Genomic DNA, 13,614 nt, shown 5'->3' with positions numbered 1-13,614 from the left:
TAATGTGCCTTAGAAACTCCTCAGAACTGAGTAGCTATTGCTGTCTCCGAAGAGGAGCTGGGGCACACAGCTCCCCCTTCCTCCCAAAGAAATGGTAGGTCTGTGTGTCTATGAGAATTCAAAAAATACACTGTGCTCATGTGGATCTATGAAACCCCACTGGGTCCAAGTTGCATCTAATGGAGGGGAAGCAATGGCCTAGGTAATTCAAGGTAGCAGATAATCCTCAACTCGGTTGATGAATATGATGGAAAGGTGCTTTGGATTGCACACCCGGGACGGGCCTTGGAAGGTGCTGTGCGGGCTTCTCTGGGCCAGGAGGAAGAAATCCTCTAGTGGAGGAGGCAAACGAAAGCTGCTCTTAGCTCTGCACCAGGACAGCCATACAGATCAGAAGCAGAAAATTGCAGGCACTGTGTCGTCCATTCAGGTGGAAAGGCAGGGAGGCAGAGAGGGCCTCAGGGAGAGAGTGCTATTGGAAGGCCAAACACACGAAGAGTGGCCTGCTAAAGTGTGCGCTGAGAGGTCAGGAAGCAATAGAAGCTCACAACTGACCTCATTCAAGAATTAGCCGAAGCACCAGCCCAGAACAGCCCCACTACGAGGTGGGGGGGGATCATTAAGTGAAAGTTCAAGTCAGGCTTGTCATTCATAGGCTGTGTGATATTGGGCAAATTAATTTCCCCTTCTGGGTATCAGTTTCTTGGCATGGGGGGGGTGGGTGGGTACTCGCCTCAAATGTTGAATAATGATTTCATTTTTCACAAAATATTTTGTCTTTTATTATAATAAAAGATTGATATAAGGAAACATTGGGAAAAGTGTAATTCTGTCATGTTAATATAATGAATACATGTTGATGTTTGTGTGTGTGCTCGACCAGATTTTTCCATACAAGACAAATTCTCTCTTTTCTAAAAAACGTATTTATTGGGGGGCAGGGCACATATGCACGAGCTGGGGAGGGGCAGAGAGAGGGAGAGAATCCCCCGCAGGCTCGGTGCTCCAACTCAGAGCCCTACACGGGGTCCTATCTCCCAACCACGAGATCATGACCTGAGCTGAAATCAAGAGTCAGACACTTACCGACTGAGCCACCCAGGTGCCCCTATATGAGACAAATTCTTGTTTTTATGTAGTGTGTGGACCATTCTGTTTTTTGTTTTTTCACTTAACATCATAAAATAGTTCCAGAGCACTATGTATTGGTAACAATTACTGTTTAAAATGATCGTGAAGGTACTAGGTATGGATTCTAGCAGGATCCAGGGTCTGCAAGGCCCCCCTCCTACCCCGCTGGCCGTTTTATCTCAGCCTCGTACCTCTGAAATAGTGGTGGTTCCAAGGGTTCCCCTCTTAGCTCTTGTTCTCATAAGCACGACGGCTCATGACCCCCAGATCTATATCTCTGCACCTCAGTTATTTCTGTCTCCCCTGTACCCACATGCCCTCTGTTGCCTCCTCCTGAGCATCCTGGAGAGCTCTCAAAGCCAAGAGTTTTATCGATGGGAGGTCCGTGTCATCCCTGCCTTCTGGAGCTCACGGTCTAAGACATAGTTGGTGCTTGGGGAGTAGTCATTACAGACTTTCTGAAGGATGAACAGTGAATAAGGATGTGAACGTAATTTAAAGAATGGCATGATGTGACATCAAGAGAGATTGGATTTGTCTTCGTCATCACCAACAGGGGTGAAACTCACCGAGAATACCCAACACTGTTTGGCAAGACCTTCACTGCCCAGACTGTCCAGCTCTGGCCCCAGCTCCACAGTCCTACTTTCGGCACAGGACTGCCCTGCTCTCAATACCCTTATCACCGAGGCCGTCCCCGCGGTGGAGTTTGCGCATTATGTTCCTTGAAGCATCAGAAGGCGGTTTCTGAGTTTGGGATCTCCAAAAAATGGCTCATAAATCATTAGGGCCCTGGTGGGGAAACACAGAGGACAGGGCCAGGGAACTGGAGGAAGATGATGAAGAGCTCCCTGAGGGGAACAGGTGAAAGCATTTGAGATGGAGAAAGGATAGGATTTCTGGAGGGTGAGAAGGATGGGAAGAGACCAACCTCGGAAGGAAGAGGAGAGAGGAAATGGGAGGAGAAAGAGTGGGTGCATAAAGGGAGAGGGAAAGAAAAGAGGAAACAGAAAAGTAAGAAAGGTGAGGTATGTAGGGAGAGGGGGAAAAGGCACTGCATGAGGGAAGGGCACCTGGGTGGTGTCCAGGCACCTCCTGGGCACCACGACAACCAAAGGAAGGTGATGAGAGTCCTAGCAGGGTCAATTTCAGCAAGTCCTCCTATCTGGGGGAGTGGGAGGAGAGGGCAGGGCATTCCAGTGATGCCCAGGCTCATGGATGTCACAATCCTTGACACACATGCGGGCACACATACGGCCTCCTGTAAGGTAACAGAGTTGCTGGTTGTCTCGCCCAGAAAATGCCTGTTTGGGGCTCTGTGGGTGGGAGTGGGTTGGAGCCCTATGTGAATTCCCTCCATGTTGGGCACACCCCTCTCTGGTGTGAAGCTATAGGACCTGGTGTATGTATCCAATGGAAAGTCAGTGTTAAGAATGAAGGGTCTTGGGGCTCCTGGGCGGCTCAGTCCGTTGAGCGTCTGACTCTTGATTTCTGCTCAGGTCCTGATTGCAAGGTCATGGGATCGAGCCCCATGCCGGAGCACGGAGCCTGCTTAAGATTCTCTCTCCCTCTGCCTCTCTCCTCCGCTTGCACGCACGTTTTCTCTCTCTCTAAAATAAAATAGATAATAAAATAAATAAAAAAATGTTAAGAAGAAGAACAACAAAGAAGGGTCTCGTCATCAAGAAAGTTGAGACCAGATGGGAAATAGGGCTGGTATGAGGGAGGCTCCGGCCTGAGGTAGGGTGAACCCTGCGCAGAGTCAGAGGGACCAACATTTAATAAGACAAGCATCCAGCAGAAAGAGCTTCCCATGCACTGAATGCATTTACACTTCACAACTCAGAGTTACACCCTTTGCGATCTGTCCCAGGCGTCAGTCGATTAGTGGTAAGAGCCGGGTCCGGAACCCAACTCTGCCTTCCCCAGAATTCCCCATTGTGTTCTGTTCCCAGAAGTGTTTTGCCTGTGTCCTTCCCAACGCTGGGATGTCTACTGAAAGCAAGATTGTTCAAAATCAAGGGCAGGATGGGCAATTGGGTGTGGAGGAGCCTGCTATAGATGGGCCAAGGGAGCGGCAAAGCCACAGAAAAAAACAGGAGGCACGGGTGGGGGGGGCGGGGGAGAGGATCGGGTGAGGGGAGGGGAAGCACACCAAGACAAGCCAGGGAAGGGACGGTAACAACAGCAGAGGGGGCTGGGGACGCTGATTCAGGCAGTTTTCAGAAGATGGCCCAGAAGGGTCTCCTGCCTAAGGTGTCAGGCAGTCTGAGGTGATTTGGGGTTTTTTGCTGCCCCCTGGTAGCCATCGAGGGAACAGCAGTGAGGACCATCAAGCCCATAAGTAGGTAGGCCTTCCACCCTTCAGGGTAAATGTCTTGCTGTCCCACAGGTTCTGGCAGAATGCTTACTGGTGAAATCCGAGGCCTTGGAAACCTCGGTCCTTTACACTTTTTTAAGTGGGATCATTACTGGAGGCGCTCTCCTCCCCAAGGGAAGGGGCAAGATGGATCCTCGTATCATCTGCCTGCAATGACACGTAGCGAGCATTTCCTGAAATATTGCGTTCAATCATTATGAAGTCCCTATTAAGTGGTCAATATTATTTTCATGATTCCCAGTTGGGGAGATAGCTTCAGAGGAAGGAAGTTGCTTTTCCAAGGTCAAGCAGCAATAGAGTTTGACCCTAAATCTCTGGACTCTGAGTCCAGTGCTCTCTCACTGCACCAACTCTCCACTCATCCTCCTGGATTCTCACCTCTCACAATCTTAGGGGTGTTTGGACCAAAAAGGAACTGGAGAGGGAGGAGGGACTCTCCTGTGGGCTCATAGATATCATGTAAGGGATGGCACTCAGCAGAGTCCTGACTGTCTGTGTGTGTCATATTCCACACATACAGAGTGCCTGGGAGAATCACAAGCTTCCTTCCTTCCTTCCTTCCTTCCTTCCTTCCTTCCTTCCTTCCTTCCTTCCCTCCTTCCTCATTCAGTATTTCTGAGCATCTCCTGGGTGTCAGGTTGTGTGCTTCGGAACTGGGACACAGCAATGAACAGACATGGTTTCTGTCTTAACTGAGAGGACCCCGCAAAATCTGGTGGGTGCAGCTACCCAAACGTGTATGTGGGAGACATCATTAAAAGTTTCCAGAGATGCGAGAACTTAAGGAGCTCTCCCCAGAGGAGGGAACGCTTTAGCACCCATTTAAGCGTGTTTGTCAAACAAACAACAGGGAGGGGCAGTCCAGGTGGAAACAAGGCACTGGGAAAGGCCAGGCTGAGGGAGCGCTCATGAGTTTAATGGATCCCCTGCAGTTTTGTGTGCCTGGGTCTGGCTACAATGCAGGTGATGAGGCCAAGCTAAAAAGAGACGCTGGCAGAATGTGAGGGGCTTTCCCTTGGCACGAGTGAAAAATATAAGCTCTACTCTGCTAGCCTCGGGAGTCCACGGAGTTTTAAGCTCTCGACCGCGATCAGACCTGTTTTTCAGCAAGGGACCCCCGGAGGCAGGACTACCACCTAGGAGACGACACACTGGCGCCGGCGGGAAAATCTGGCCAGAAGCCCCTGGTCCGAAGGCCGCAGAGACAGGTGAATACATTCAGGACACAAGGAGCCGATCGAGTCCCAGAGAGACGAAGGAACCGGGAACAGGGGTTTCAGGCTTGGCCTGCGGCAGTGCGACGCAGACAGAAGCCCAGGAGGTGGCGCGAGCGGGGGTGGGGGAAGGCGGGAAGGGCTGGGCTGCGCCGGCCGCAGCGCCGGGAGCCGTGAGAACCCGCCGGCACCCGGGGCGTCCGACAGGGGCGGCGGACGGGTGGGGAGAGAGCGCCCGCCCCGCGTGGGGCCCGCTTGCCCGGAGCCGCCCGCCACGAATTTATGGCCCAAAGCCGGATGCAGCTGTGCGCAACTGGGTATGCAAATATATGCAAATGAACACTGCCCGAACCCGGTTGCTGGCGGCTTCAAAGGCTGGGGGAAGGGGCGCGGCGTCGTTAGGGCTCTTCCGCTCCCCAAAGGAGTTCAGACATGGGGTGGGAGGCATCTTCCCTGCCCAGACGGTCCCGTCTCCGGACCCTGACAGTCTCTTGTAACGAACGTGGGGTCCCCTCCCTGTGCCCATGGTGACCTTGTGCAACCACCCACCCCCCAGCCTCAGGTGCGGTTAGAGGGACGGCCCCAGGCAGCGCCGGCACTACCTGAGCCCGCCTGCTGGCGAGAGCTTCCTTCCCAGTCTGTGAACCGGAAGGAGCCGCTGGGCAGGGGATGATAATCCCACACCCTCCCCAGCCTCAGAGAGGTCTCTCTCAGGGAAGGGGAGGGTCCGAAAGCCTGTCTTCTTTCATTCCTTCTTTGCGATCTGTCCTTCTGCTTCCCATCCACTTCTAGAGAACTCCTTCCGGAAGTCTAACCACAGTCACACTTGCTACGGTTTCTGTGTTATTTCTCATGATTTGGCGAGAAGACTCTATTCCGTAAATCCCACTTGTTGGGCTTTGAGGGTGTGGGAATGGGGCGAAGGATTACTAGGCACAGCTAGCCCCCAAGCCCCCCCCCCCCCCCGGGGGAACAAGTCTTTACCCCAGGCTACACCTAGAAGGGACTCTGGGTTGGGGACTGCCATCTCCGCTCTGGCCCCCTTTCCTTGCTGGCTCTTCCCACAGCAGCCACAAGGGGTCTTCCTTGCGCTAAGAATGGGAATCCTGCGCCTGGGTCGAGCGCTGGCGGGGGCTCCCCGGTGCAGTGTCCTCTAGACTGCGATCCCCGGGCATCAGACCCGCAGGCGTCCGACCACCCCCGCCCTACCCCGGTGGCTTCACCCAGTCGCGGACGACCTTCAGCTCTCTTACCCCGCGCTCCGGACTGGAGACCGGCACTCCTGGATCTCCTGCTTCTTCCTTTAAGCCCAGGGAGCAGCCAGAGGGCTGGGAGTCGAGGCGAGGAACTCGGGTTGGACACATAGTAGGCGCTCAATAAATGTTTTTGAGATGAATGAATGTGGTGGCGGTGTCCTGTTCAGTAGCTGGGGGAGGACGAGATGACCTAGATGCCGTTGAGCAGGACTCTCACAAAACGGGAGGGCTCCACAGAGGCGGGGCCATTCCCTCCTCGGAGAAACTGAGGCCATCTATGGGCCCTGGCGCGTGGGACTTGGATATTCGTACCGTTGGGGAGGTACTGTACTGAGATGGAGAAATTGGAAGGGAGGGGGCAGCCAATCAGAAAACAGCCTTGGATTACCTTGACAATGAAAGGCAGGAGGGAAAAAAAAAATCGGCCCCTAAAGAAGGCCTTGTCAGGAAGGGGAAATGGGATGTCAGCGTGGTTGAGGGCTGGAGGTTTGCATTCATTAGCCAAGAGGAAGAAAGTTAAAGCACTCACTATCTTCCGTGGGGACAGAATTTGTCAGGTTGAGCTACAGCTGCAGCAGGAGGAATGGTGGTCAGACACTAAGCAGGACTTCCCCCGTTGGAATCAGACAGGGAGTGGTGGTCGTGTGAGGGAAGGACGACGTCGTTCTCGGGGCTGGAGGCGAGTTACCTGAAACCCCCGACAGCGGTGGTGGGGCAGGTGGGGACAGGAGAGAGAATATAGAAAGTTAAAGGTTAGACACAGGCAGAAGAAACCTAGATGGAGGCGGCTGCCCTTCCCCCCACGGAAGAGGCTGCGGGGCTCGAGTGGTAGGCGGTGTCCCACCAGGTGCTCTCACTCTGACCGCCCACCGGGACAGACGCCCGGGTGGCCCAGAGACCAGCCCCCCCTACGTCGCCCCTTGCCGGAGGCTTGCCTGGGGCCCAACCTCAACCGGATGGGACAAGCAGTGTCTGGATGAGCCCGAGTCTCCGACCGCCCGCAGGCGGCTCAGACCTCCTCAGAGGTATTTGCACGTGGGCTCCGGTGGCACCTCACCCGCCCTCCCACCACTTTGACACGCGCAGGGCACTGCCTGAAATGTCCACTCTGGACCCCTAGGGAAGGGGTCTTTCAGGAAGCTCGCCCTACTCGTGCCAGGCAGACCAGGAGTCCTCTAACTCCTCCAGTTTGTTTCCCTGGGTGACCCTTCATCTGTGAACTGGGATCACACCTCGATCAGCACACAGTAGGGACACAAATATAGCCGGGGGTGGGGGGGAGGCCTGGTTTTAAGTCTTGCACTTACTGACCGTGTGACCCCGGTTTGAAGCCTCCATTTCCTCATCTGTGACATGAGGATGTAATCCTGTCCTGTTCACTTCCCAGGCGGTTGAAAGGAGGACTTTGTGAAGCAATGAAAGTGATAGCATTTTTTTTTAACGTTTATTTATTTTTGAGACAGAGAGAGATACAGCATGAACGGGGGAGGGTCAGAGAGAGAGGGAGACACAGAATCTGAAACAGGCTCCAGGCTCTGAGCCGTCAGCACAGAGCCCAACGCGGGGCTCGAACCCACGAACTGCGAGATTGTGACCTGAGCTGAAGTCGGACGCTTAGCCGACTGAGCCACCCAGGCGCCCCAAAGCATTTTGTTTTATGCAAATTGTGAGCTGTGGGAGCTCAAGCCGCGCAGACCCGCCGTGCATTGGCATAGGTCACACACACAAGTTGAGGCTTTGGGAGGTGCCAGGTCCCGTCCCGGTCCTTGGAGGCGATCAAGGCAAAAGCTGGAGAGCCAACTGTTGGCGATGCTAGACAGGGAACCCAAGAATGAGACGGGTGGTCCCCAGAACTGACCGTCCCAGACCTAGGATCCGATTCTCCAGGGCAGGACGCTAGTTTTCTGCGGGATTCTGGGTGCAGCCCCAGAAACCTGGAATGGGAGACCCCACAGTAAAAAACCGAGTCGCGGCTTCCAGGCGCGGCTCCCAGCAGAGGGCGCCCAGGCCCGTACACCCAACTCGCTGCCGCCCTCGCTAGGTCCGGCCCGCCTCCCGCGCGCCCTCTGCTGGCCACCGGGGGCACCGCCGCGCGCCCCCCTCCCCTGTGGTCACCACTTGGGCAGGTTTCTGCATACCTCCGTTCTCCTGGCCACGCCCCCCTGCTGAAACCGGACGGAAGCCAGACGTCCTACCCTCTAGCCAGGCCTGGCTCTAGCTACCTCTATTCCTCAGCTCTCAGGAGGAGGGTCCAGTTCCAATCCACCCCTTGGAAGTGTGGGTTCATTAATGTCCCAGGTTTCCTGCCATCGCCGCACACACGCTGGACAGGAGGCAATAGACAGTGAGGAAAATCTCAGCAGCCTCTGCTTACAGCCTTTTTATGACTTACGGAGGCTTGAAATCCAACCCTCCTGCTCCCAGCCCCCTGGCCACCGCCTCATCCCCACTGTCAGTCGTTCAGGATCTCCCAGCCTGGACATGCTTCATCCTTCTAACCGGCCCCTCTGCCTACCTTCTCTCCTCTGCACCTTCCACATTCTTTTTCTAAAACCCAAATCAGTGCAGATCACTCTTCTACTTAAACCTCTAGTAGCTCCCCTGCTCTGGGCACCTGCATCCTTTGCCATCTGGCTTCACATCTCGTCAGGTTACCTCCTTGCCTCCCAGCTCACAGTTCTCCAAACGCTTCCTGCTCTTCTGAGTCTCTGTACATACTTTCCATTTTCTCTTGGCAAATTCCTACTCATTCCTCAAAGCCCAGTTCGAATGTCCCCTTCTTTCTGGGACTTTTTCTCTGACCCCCCCAGGATGTTCTTGTGCTCCCATGGATTTCATGCACGCCTCTTTTTTTAGGGCACTTATCCTGGGACATTTACAAGTCTGTTTTCCCCCACAAGTATTTGAGCTCCTCTAGGGCAAGGTCTGGTTTTTATTTGTCCTTGCACATGCTGGCAGTCCAATATAGGTCTGCTTGGTGAATGACCAACTGGTGTTTCAGCTTCTCCAGTCATGGAGAATCGATGTCTTGTTTCTGCCTCTGGGCCTGGAACATGGCAGGGACACCTCTGCCTGTTTAAAGACTGATTGGGCTCCCTCACCACCAGGGTGGGCTTCGGCTTCCCTTCCCAACCCCAGGAGATCAGCTGTCCCTCTTTCACCCTGTTCTTTGCTCCCCTCCCTCCTGGGAGGGGGGTGCTCCAGACCCTCTGGAGACCCAAATCTAAGTTCTGTGCAGGGCTGTTTCTCAAGAGCCCGGAAACAGACGGTAGGGGGAGGCTTCTCCCTCCTGCAGAGACCCAGAGATACCCCGCTTCTTCTTGGACCCCACCCCAAGTCAGTCCACCCCCACCGCAGAGCTCACTCAGTCCTTGCTTGTCTAGCCTGGGGCTTGGGGGCAAAATCATAAATTTGGGAGACAAGAGGCGAGATAAAGATCATTTGTTGAAAATGGTGTCATCAATCATTTGCTGGAGAGAACACATCCACGAATTCCCCAAACCTGGGTGCTCAGCTCCCCCCACCAAGCTCCCTGTTGTGCCCCCTCTCCCCGCAACAAGGGTAACCCCACCCCCACCCCCCAGACCTCCCTGGTCAGCTCCTTCCAGGGCCTGAGGTTGCCAGGTCAGTCTGTTTCAGCCCTTCTGCCCTTCCGCATTCTCAGAAAGCCCTCAGGCGCTCTCCTCTCCCACCTTGGGAGGGTCTCAGGATGGAGAAGACCCATCCCCCCACCCTTCCCTGCCCATATTAATGATCACATTTCTGAAAGAGCCTGGAGGGGAGATTCCCAAACTCCTAGTTGCAGAGTTTCAGGCTGAGGATGAACAGATAAATAATGGCTTGCCAAATTAATTAATTATTTTATTAGCCTGAGTAATTATTAATCAGGTCATTAATCACCCAGCTGTGCACTATGAATAGTAATTGCATTGGTGGTGGGGGGGGGTGGGGAGAGGGGCAGCCGCGGTGGAGCAGGTTACGGCTCTAGGGCCTGGCAGCATCTGGACCTTCTCCTGGCCCTGGGAAGGTTTGGGAAGGTTCAGAGGCTGGAACTTTCCCCCTACCCTCACACCCATGCTTGGAGACTAGGAACTGAACAGGGTTTACCTGGATCCCTTTGCAAGGGCAGGCATCAACTTCACCCTTCTCCTCACTTCCGGGGTTCAGACTGCTGCAGGACATAAAGGCAGGGGCGTAGGCACAGAGGTGAAAGGGAAACGAAGAGAACTTTTACTTGCAGGTGTGTGTGTGTGTGTGTGTGTGTGTGTGTGTGTGTGTGTGGACATGGCGAGACGAGGGCAGATGTGATGGGGAGACCGAGACAGAGGCACGTCCTGAATGTGCCAGATGTCCCACAACGTCAGTCTGACCGGTCAGTTGATAGGTAAGGGCAATGCTGCGACTGACTCAAAGTTTTGCCTTTGAACCTGATGCTTCGGGATGGCGTAGATGCCACCAAAGAGAAGTAGAGGAGGGAGAAAGGCTGAGGTAAGACACAGTCAGAGGAGAGGAAGGAGGAGGGCAGGATGGAAATGGTTCTTTACCTCTGGACTTGGACCCCTTCCAGCTCCAGTATTTCTTACTTTTCTCTTGCTGGGGCATCTGATGATTTCTTGTGTGCCCTCTTCCCCGCACAACCTACCTGCTCAGGACCGCCTCTCTCCTGCGGTTTGCAGTGGGCCCCAGCTTCTGAATCTTTCCCCTTGGCTATTTCCTGGGACTCTGCCTACTGCCCCTATGGGGTTGGAGGGAGGGGAGATGGGAGAATAAAGGGAAGGGGAAGCGGTGGCAGATCATACTTGCCCTTGACACCAGGAAGTGATCCTGTATCGTCTCCATCTGCTTGCTGTTTAGCGATCCTATCAACTCCTACCTTAGCTCTTGGGCCCCTTCAGATAGCAGTAAACTCCTGTTCCTCGTGTTGTCCCTCTCCCAAATCCTCTTTCTCCCTGGGTCAGGTGTCCCCAGGTCCCCTTCCCTTCCCCACTCACTTGGGGAGGGGTCAGTGATCTTGTTTTTAAGCCTCCCTCTGTGATAGCCCATTTCACTTCTGTTTAGGGTGAATTTCACTCTATTTACAGAAGGTCCCGCTTTGTTTATGACCTGCTTGGGGTCAGTTTCATTTTTGTGTCTCCGGCCTCTTTCCCATGCACTGTGTGTTTATTCCTCCTCTTGGTGCCCTCCTTGCAGGCCCTTCCCTAAGGCCCCACTCTGAGGAGGGCCTGGGGCTGAGAACCTGGACCCTGCCGTTTGAGGAGATGTTGGGGATGAGAGGGGGCTCTGGAGGCGGGTGGTGGTGGCTCTGACTCCTGGTCTGGGGAGGGCGAATGGAGGGATACCTACTGAGGAACAGGAACCAGGTAGAGGGCCCCTGGGTCGTGAGAAGGCCTTTCAGGAGAAGAGGCCTTACATGCCCAGGCCACTTGGTTGGGGAGCAGGCTGCCGTGAGAACATGGACCCCCATACTCCTCCAGCCCTGGCCCCCTGGAGGGCCTGTCCACTGCACATCCCTGTTCAGTGTATCCTCACTGCAGAGCTCTGGGGTCAGGCGCAGGGGCAGCTTCTGACAAGACAGAGCCTGTCCTGAGATAAACACAAACACGGGGCCTGGAACCAGCTTCTTGTTTGGAATTCTTGATGGCTGGGAGGGGGGTGTGTGTGGTGGTGTTGGGGAGGGGCCTGCTGGCAGGAAAGGAGTGGGGGGGGGAGGGAAGACCTACTGGAGGGTCTAGGGGCACAGAAAGAGGGGACTACAGCCCTGCAGCCCTTGAAGTTGCTCAAGGGCTTGTTGCCGACTTTGAGGAAAGGTGCAGCATCCAAAGTCCCCTGAGATTGACCAAACTTTGCACGAAACAGTAGTGGGCACGGTGGGTGAGCGGAGGGTGGGAGATCTGGGGATTCTCAGCACCGCGGGGTCAGGAAGGGGGAAGGTAGCCGGTCTCAGAGTTACAAGTTCTTCCTCTTGTCTGACTTCCACCCCTCTGGCTGTCAGGGACTGGGGGGGGGGGGGGAGGAGGGGGTGGGTAGGGAGGGCAGGAATGTGAGTGGAGGAAGCAGGTTCTTTGCTCTTCCCGGCGGCCTATTATCATCACCAGTTGTTCATCTCAGCCAGGTTCTGAGTGTTATCTGGAAGACACTCCAGGGAACCAGCTCCAGTTCTGCTGGAGTTTTTATCTTGCCTGCAGACAGACTCAATTAACCTCTTCCCATCCTCAGTGTGTGTGTGTGTGTGTGTGTGTGTGTGTGTGTGTGAAGGGAACCCTCTGCCCATCCCTAGCAGCCCTGCTTTCCTGTGTCTTTGGGGGCATCACGGACATTCTTCTTTCTCCATGTTCTCTCCTGTCCCCTATCTTTGTCAGGCTGCGACATGGCTGCAGAGGAGGTGTTGTGTATTTTCTCTCCCTGCCTTCCCCCGAACCATCTCTCTGTATCCCTGGGAAGCCCTTCCCCAAGACCTTCCTTCATGTCTTCTCTGCCATTCCGTTTCATCTGCCCCAACTTGTCCTTAGAACCCAGGCATTCTAGGGGTGCCTGGGTGGCTCAGTCGGTTAAGCGTCTGACATCGGCTCAGGTCATGATCTCACAGCTTGTGAGTTCGAGCCCCGCGTCAGGCTCTGTGCTGACAGCTCAGAGCCTGGAGCCTCTTCAGATTCTGTCTGTCTCTCTCTCTCTCTCTCTCTGCCCCTCCCCCGCTCACACTCTGTCTCTCTCTGTCTCTCAAAAATAAATAAACATTAAAAAATTTTTTTTAAAGAACCCAGGCATCCTAGTCCTAGACTCCAATTTCAAAACTCCTCTGGGCTCTATTGCCCTTGGTCCTTTTATGGATTCTGTAGAGGTTTTTCCAGACACTTGGAACGCTGGAGAGAACCTGCCGGCCTGCCTGGTCGTCCTCTCCTTCCAAAGCTTCTGGTTTCTCAGTAGCAGAGGGAAGAGGAGTGTGCAGTTCTCCCCACTGCCAGCAGAGGGCGACACACTCAAGCCCAGGTCGAGGGTGTGGAGGTGAGGGGTCTGAGGTGGGGCCCGCTGTGAGGAGAGGTAGGACAGAGGAAGCTTGCAGCATAGGGACTGGCTTGGGGGCAGAATTAGCAGGAAATTCCTAGGACCCTGAATGGGGTGGGAATCTTTACTTTTTGCCTTATGTACAAAATCTATAGTAGCTAATAATATTGGCTACGGTTTGGGGCTGGCACTTTGTATAACATGTCAGAGTCTCAAAATAAGCATGAGGCCCTATTATTTTCATTTCACAGAAGGCTACACGGAGGCTTGGAAAGGTTAAATCACGTTAGGGCATGGGCCCAAGGTCACACTACAAGGAACTGGCAGCACTGGGATGTAGTGGTCCTTGGGAGGTGGCCCATGCCTGGGGGTCTGCCTCCTCCCCAGACATGCAGTAAGGGGCCTGGAAGGGGCCCTGTGGCGCCCACCCAGCCCCCTCCTTCCGGCACCCAGCAGGGTTCAAAGGAGGGGTTGGGAGGCTGGGCGGGGGACCCCTGCCCCCACAAGCCTCCCTCAGCCTGGCCAGATGCCTTTGGGGCCTGGAGACAAGAGCTGGAGAATGGGGCTGCCATAAACAGTGTCCGGCCGCACCGTGAGGCTGTAAAACCAGCCGGGCAGAGGCTGGAATGTG

The sequence above is a fragment of the Felis catus genome, chromosome B4 (assembly GCF_018350175.1).
Source record: "Felis catus isolate Fca126 chromosome B4, F.catus_Fca126_mat1.0, whole genome shotgun sequence".
NCBI lineage: Eukaryota > Metazoa > Chordata > Mammalia > Carnivora > Felidae > Felis > Felis catus.
This window is presented reverse-complemented; position numbering follows the sequence as displayed.